General features: G+C 46.1%; 1 non-coding gene across 1 annotated transcript; it reads right to left on the reverse strand.

Moving 5' to 3' along the window:
• Window positions 1-6,603: 6,603 nt before the first annotated feature.
• Window positions 6,604-6,710, reverse strand: LOC127190245 (U6 spliceosomal RNA). The gene has a single exon (XR_007830742.1). It is a non-coding gene; the product is annotated as a U6 spliceosomal RNA (small nuclear RNA).
• Window positions 6,711-7,811: the final 1,101 nt, after the last annotated feature.

Genomic DNA, 7,811 nt, shown 5'->3' on the forward strand with positions numbered 1-7,811 from the left:
GAGGGGGCTACATGTCTCCCCGTGAGGCCAGGACAGGAGCCGAGTTGGTGGCATTCTTTTAAAGGGCTTGTAAGAGAGTGAATAGTGACAGTTTTTGTTCATTCCAAAGGTATTTACGAAGGACCCACCTCAGGGGAGCCATGACGAGGGACTGACTGGTCAGAAGGTCGGAGAAGAAGAGAAAGAGATTTCTATACGGACAGGAGACGAACATCAGGAGTGACTGCTGAAGTTGATGTACCCCTTGGTCCCACAGAACAGTGAGAAGGGTCTGTGGAGTTTCAAGAAATTAAAGCGCACATGGTTATTATAATTCCAGCATACAAGGAAGATGTAGGCTGGGGTAGAACATGTGCTTTACTGTGCGGGAGGCTTTGAGCGGCATCCTCAGTACACTGGAAAAGAGTGCAGGATGTGTGTAGGAAACCAGATCAGAGACTTGACTTCCACAGGGTCAAGCTGGGAGCAGTGCAGGGTTAGAGCAGCTTTGCGTCCTGCTGAATGGTAGAGAAGAATGGAAGATAACATTTTAAATGCAGACAAAGCCTGGCTTTTTCCTGCTCACTGTGGAGTTACGCTGTGTCCCTGTAACTTCCTGCTTCTGTGGCATTCTGATTAGCTATAAGAGCCCTAATAACAGTCCAGAGGTCACCACCATGAGCAGCTATTTGTCTTGTTATTTATATCTTAGCCTTCCTTTCTATTATCTATCTATCTACCTATCTATCTGTCCATCTATCATCTACCTATCTATCATTATCTATCATCTACCTATTATCTATCTATCTCTCATCTATTATCTATCTATCTATCTATCATCATAATTCAGCTCTAGTTTTTGAGAGTTCTGCAAAATACATGGTATATCTGGAGTTTATGGCTGAGGAAACAAAGACCCATGCGCTAAATGACTTAACTCTCTCTCTCTCTCTCTCTCTCTCTCTCTCTCTCTCTCTCTATATATATATATATATATATATATATATATATATATATATATGATAATCTAGAGGTCAGAGGTCAGCTCCCCTGAGGATAGGCCAAGTTCACTATGAAGTGAAAGAAATCCCATCTGAACTCTGGAGTGGGTGCATAGAAATGGCTACCATTGTGGATGGCCCCAAGGTCATCAGGGGGTACCGCTCAGATTTGTATTTTCATGCCACAGATGGATGTGAGAAGTCTTGGGCTGTGCTTGGTGTCAATCTCAGCCAAGTGGTCTCAGCATCCCTTTATAGCCATCACAGGACAAAGCCTTGAACCTGGGCTCTTGCCCCCTGGAACACTATAAAACCAGAAAAATATAAATAGCCTCTTAAATTAAGTTCAGGAGAGTTTGGGGGAACCTGTCAGTGAAGAGAAAAGATAAAGTATAAATCAGGTTCAAGTCACACAGACTTTACAACTTTGATTCCATCCTCAGGCCTATGGTGTTGAAGGCCAAGACCCTAGGAAGCTGCTTGAAGGATCTGAGCCTTCCTCCAGATCAGGCCTCATGGGATGTGCAGCTGACAGCTGATGTCTCAGAACCTGGCTGAGACACTGGGACAGTTGGATTGGGAAGCAGAGTGAGTTTTTGTCAGGAGAAATCACAGGTTTTGAAAGGGCAGCATTGGAGGCCTCTAGAGCTTATCACAGTCACAGAGCAACAGGACTTCTTCTTCATGGTCATCCAGCCAATCTTTTCGCAGATAGATGTAGGCTGGGTGGGCACAGGAGACAGGCGGACACAGGCTTAGGTCCATTGTGGAGCTGAGGGGAACCCTCAGATGCCAGGTCAAAGAGTTTGGTATGTATGTAGCTATTTATTCATTTATTTAGAGACATGGCCTCAAGTAGCCCAGGATAGCCTCCAAATCACTACACTACTGAGGATGAGCTTGTGTCTAAGATCCTCTGTGTCTACCTTCCAAGTTCTGGGTCTAGAGATGTAACCATTATACTCAGCTGCCTGGGTCATGAGGATCGAACCGAGCTGCATGAGAGGCGAGCCCTCTACCAACTGAGTTACATCTCACACTGGAGTTTGGTGCGTAGGTTATGGGAGGCTAGTGAAAGCTAAGTGTGTGGGGAGCAGACACAAAGTCTGTTTCTAGAATTTTAGCCCCATAGCAATGTGCAGAGTGAGCTGAGGGACACAACTCTGGAGAGTAGTTAATGCCAGATAATTGAATGTGATGATCACAGCTCGGACTAGCAGCTAAGGTAACACAAAGATGATTACTGTCTGAGTTAACTGTGTCTGTATCCTCAAACTGATTGCTGGGTTCTATGCATTCAGCACCATATTATTTTGCACCTCCTTGATTCCAGCAATGTGTCCCCCATCCCCCACCCCCTGTTTAGCACTATCAACCTTCTGCTTTACATATGACTATTTATGTCTGTCTCCACTGCTCTAGCATGTCTCCGAGAAATCCAAATGTTCAGTTTGGGTCAGCTGCCTAGAGCATGCCCGGACTAAGATTACTGGAGCCAAGGAGATCTCTATCAAAGAAATAGCAACCCCGCTTCCTCGCTCTTGAACTTAGCTTACAGGGTGGAATCCGCTATTAAATAAATAAGGTATTAACCAAATCAAACAACTTTTTAATAACACAGATTAAAAAATAAAAGCATCATTGAGTTCACGGAGGGGAGAAAAGGGGGAAAGAGAAGAGCAGGCATTTTAGTGACATCTCCCGGTAAAACGGTCGGGCACGGTAGTAGCAATGTGATTTCACGGTGCGTCTTGGAAGGCTGCTGTGCAGATCATCTGGAAGATAGGCTCCTGCCCCAGTGGCTGGCTCACACATGCTCGTAGACAAGAAGAGCGGCTAAAAGGAACCAGTCTTCCTCCACGTCTCTCTATACTGAGTCTAACATAGCGACAAACCCATGAAGAACTCCAAGAAGGTCAAAGCGAGGCCTCCCTCTCAGCCACTGGAGCTGTGTGCCAACAGATGTGCAAATGGGATTCCCTGGGGGCACGGGGATTGGGGTGGGGGGCATCCCCGTTCAAGGGAGAATTTAAAGGAAGCACCACCATGCACAGGGGAGAAAGCATTTCTGAGCTATGTCTTTGAGAAAGAGAAGTCGGGTGGAACGGAATGAGTCTCAAGCAGGACTCCAGGTTGGAGAGGCCTAAGCAGCAGGTGGCTTTTGGCATTTCAGACAGGACTGTCACAGAGGACTACCCATTCTCCATTGTCCTGCACACGTGTGCAACACGTCCTTTCTTTTGCTGAGACTGTGCATCGACAGTCCTCCAGGGCTTGGCAAGAATGGGGGCAGGGCTAATTTTTACCTGCATAGGCTATTTTGGCATTGCTTGAGGGTCAAGTGGGGGCTGGCATCATATTATATAAAGCCTTTTCCTTTGTATATGAAAAAATAATCCAAATCTAGACAAAAGAAACACCAGATCAGAATGACACAGAAAGATATGCCTACAACCCAACAGAGAAGGCAGGGGTGAGAGGGGCGGTATAGGTTGGAAGATGCAGTGGCTAAGATTAGAAGTGAAAACTTTTATTTTGAAATTATTTCTCGTTGTCGAGTGTATGCGTGTATATGGGGGGGTGTGTGGTAAGAATTTTGTAGTTCTTGTTTCTTTAAAAACACAGAAATACTAAGCAAATATGTTTCTGTTTTAATCCCAGGTTTGAGGATAGCGGGCTGCTTCCCAGCGGCTGACTATGATTTGCCTCACGCTCTAGCAGGGGCGTGGTTTTGCCAGCTGAAGATAGTCTCTGTGTGTGACATTTGGAATCCTGGGGATTTTCCAAAAGGTATATAAATGTTAGGGTCCCAAGAGGCGGGTGGGTTGTTAGTAGGTTAGTGGCCGCGGCAGCGTGTTGAATAGTCATGCACAGAGAAGCGACGACGACAACAGGCTAGAGATCCTGACAGCGGGGATCAAACGCGCCTCAAGGAGCTCAATGCCCCTCATCAGTAGGAAGGAAGTAGTCTCACAAGAACATTGACTCCTTTTCTTCATCTCCTATTCTTCTCTCCTATTTAGTATTAGGGAGCTGAAAGGGAAGAAGAAAAGGCCGGAGAAGGGTAGAAGAAAGAAAAACCCACAAAGTAGCAAATGCCAGTTACATGGTAGGAAGAGGCATGTGTGCCGCGGCACGTGTATAGAGGTCAGAGGACAGCTCTGTGGGGTTGGTTCTCTCCTTTCACCTTCATGGGGGTTCCAGGGATTGAACTCACGACACCAAGCTTGTGCAGCAAGCACCTATGTCTTAGGAGCCCTCTTGCTAGACCAGAATATCTCTCTCTCTCTCTCTCTCTCTCTCTCTCTCTCTCTCTCTCTCTCTCTGTGTGTGTGTGTGTGTGTGTGTGTGTGTGTGTGTGTGTGTATCTATTTCTACCATAATTAACATTTTTTTTGTCTGCTTTCCCTGGGCCATTCAGTTAGGATCTTCAGAGAAGGGAGTGTCTTTACCTGGCAGTGCACTCTTTTCTAGAGAAGCCTTTGTCTGACATGGATGCCAATGATCTGACTACTGTGCCCTGGGTTGTGTCTAAGTCTGACTTTATGGGTCACGGATTATTATAGACTCAGTATGGATGGAGAAACTGATCTCCTGTAGGCTGAATCGAGGTACTGGGCCTTTACCTGCCCTCCTGTATCAACTGAGAATTTTTGTTTTTGTCAACATTAAACATTTTGTCAGTCGTTAAACTACATCAAACTATTCCACCTCTCTAAGGAAACATTTACAGAAGACAATGATTGCCTCTTCCTTTCAACTTTTTCCTTGTTTTTTTTATTTTTTATTTTTTTAATCAGCTTTTCAATGAAAGTCATCCCTAGTGGTCCCTAATTCTCAGCTGCCATACTGGGGGTGCTGTCTTTTAAGTTCTGATGCAAGGATGTAAGAGGCCACAGGACTTTTGGTCTCCTTGGAGAAAGTTTTTTTTTTTTTTTTTTAATTGAATATCCCTCACTGGCCTGACATCTTTAGCCAAGGTATTCTCATTTTGTCAGAGCCAGAATAAGCTGGGAGGGTGCAGGCATCGACGCCGGCTGGGCCCCACGTGTACTTCCCGCTGGCCCAGAGTGAGCCACCGGGCAGCAGCATCCTTCAACCCAGACTTCTCCCGGCCTGATTTATCACGCCCCGTCTCTTGCTCGGGCTTTTAACTATGATTTCCTTCCAAAACCTTCACCGCTGATCCAGGATTGTCCATGTGCGTTTTCACTTTGCCACTGTTGACGCGAGCTTTGGGTGAATGCCCAGACAGCACCGCTCCTGCCTTATCTGCTGGAGCCATCTTTAATCTGTCAAAACTCGGGACTGTTCACGAGCTGCACAGGATGGCACCTGTCCAAAGCCACTTCCGCCCTTTCCCCTGCTCCAGCCACATGGCGGGTTCACAGGCCTCAGGAGTGGGCACAGCCTCTTCGTATCCCATACCAGGCCTTCTCTTTCCCACTCTCTCTGGTCAATTGCATCAGAGATCTTTTTTGTAAAAAGAAAAAAGAATCGTCATAATGTTTTCTCAGGAGAACAAGAGTAGCCATTTATTTTGGCTTCCCCGTATGGGTTCAAGGAACTCCCCTCTCTCCTCTTCCAGTGGTTTCTGCGCTTGGCTCAGTCATTGCCCAACCCCTCTGCATCCTACTTCCCAAAGCGGGAAAACACTCAAGCAAAACACCTTCCCTTAACTTAATGAAAGGCTCCTTTTGAGGATGCTTAATGAAAATCAGGCGTTTGTTTTGGGGCAATGTTTCATTCATTTCAGAAGCCAAAGTACAGGCTGGCCTTTAAGACAAACAGACAGCAGGCCTTCCTGGGTGCTAATGACATAGCTGGTAGATGCCGGGAGCTCTGGGTTCCACCTTGGAGAGAAGTGTGTGTGTGTGTGTGTGTGTGTGTGTGTGTGTGAATGTGTGTGTGCAGGTGTGCCTCACCCCCTCCCTTGCATACCTCACATTTTCCTGTCATTTCAGTGTCACTCCAGCTGCATGGGGTGAAATTAGAATTTATATTTTGACCTTTGGATTGTTTTTTTTTTTTTTTTTTCTTTCTAGTGCCTAGAGACAGTAGAGCTGAACTAAGCTGAACTATTAGTCTTTTAAAAGAAAAAAGTCTCGTGTTTCCCGACCCTGCATAGCTTCTGCGACTGGTCTTGGGATCTGCCTGTAATAGCAGCTGCCATTCAGGCCCCTTTTCCTCTGGGGCGATGGCGGGGACAGGTATATGTGTAGTAACGGGATTTTTAAGATGACAATGATAAACACCATCATGTGCCCACCACACTCTGCAGTCTGAAAAGAGCACATGATTTGACCCCTTTGACTAAATTCACAGGGCTCCGGGTCTAGGTTTTGATTTTTTTTTTTTTATAAATATTTTTTTTATTAATTTATTTTTGTTACATCTCAATGGTTATCCCATCCCTTGTATCCTCCCATTCCCCCCCCCCCATTTTCCCATTATTCCCCTCCCCTATGACTGTTCCTGAGGGGCATTTCTTCCCCCTGTATATGCTCATAGGGTATCAAGTCTCTTCTTGGCTACCTGCTGTCCTTCCTCTGAGTGCCACCAGGTCTCCCCCTTCAGGGGACATGGTCAAATGTGAGGCACCAGAGTACGTGAGAAAGTCATAAAAAATACGGAACGCTTCACGAATTTGCGTGTCATTCTTGCGCAGGGGCCATGCTAATCTTCTCTGTATCGTTCCAATTTTAGTATATGTGCTGCCGAAGCGAGCACTAGGTTTTGATTTTTTAAATCTCAAGCCATTTCATTGTTTTGGTTTGATCAAAATGACTGAGATTATCCTATGTGGATGTCTTGCTGCCGGTGTTGTCAGTCCCAGAATCCTCTAAGCTCCTACACGGTCCTTTCAGTTTCGTCCTTGTGACAACTTAGGCCACATGCTAACCGTTTGGCAGAGCTGCGTTGTGAGGACTGGAGGGTAGGGTATACAGGGCCACAGATCCCTGCAGCGATGCCTGTTATAACCATGACAACGGCATCAGCAACTTGTAGCAAAATGACTTGGCTCCTTTTCTCAGGGAGAACAGGACAGGGATGGCCTTTAAAGAAATTCTTCAAATAGAGATGCACACTACAAAGCTTCACCCCAGCACAGCTAGTCCTACATCCTCAGGGCACTGCCACCGCTGCCACTGCTGTTTGAAGACTTGAGTGTTCCCACCATATCACTTCAGAAAGGAATTTCTCCTTATCTTGGTTTGTAACTTACCACCTCATAGTTCTTGATCTGAGTAGGACATCTTCTTGCTTAAGTGTGGGTCATATGCCTCAATTTTACTCTAAGAGATGCTGGTAAAATCGGGAGGAATGGAATACCCTCTGTTTCAAGGCTCACATGGGGGAGAAGAGATTCCCGAAAAGTAAAGAGTAATGCCACAGAGTATCCGAAAGCCACCAAATGTCTACTGTGGGACCCTGCTGTTAAGACTGAAGTCTGGTATTTCTGGATAGCCTCTGAACTCAGTATAAGATGATGGACTCCCTATCTCAGCTGGGTTCCCTCTCCACCTGATCTGGGGAACCCCAGATCTTCTAAGGAGTGTCACATACCCCTCAGGGAGATACCCGACCCTTTCCTAACAAGAAGCCTGTTCAGCGAGCACCTGGGGATTCCTGGAAACACTTTCAACCAATGACCTTTAACCGTACCTGGAGTTCTTCCCCCATAATAGGATAATTAAGTACTGCTTTCCCCCCTCTTATGATAGGACTGTGTTGTTACATGTGGACCAAGTATCCCTGGTACCCCTAGCCCCAGCAAATCAAACACATTCACCCTCAAAACCCCTTCCACTGCTCAAGATTTATACATCC

Source organism: Acomys russatus, chromosome 5 (assembly GCF_903995435.1).
Source record: "Acomys russatus chromosome 5, mAcoRus1.1, whole genome shotgun sequence".
Lineage (NCBI taxonomy): Eukaryota > Metazoa > Chordata > Mammalia > Rodentia > Muridae > Acomys > Acomys russatus.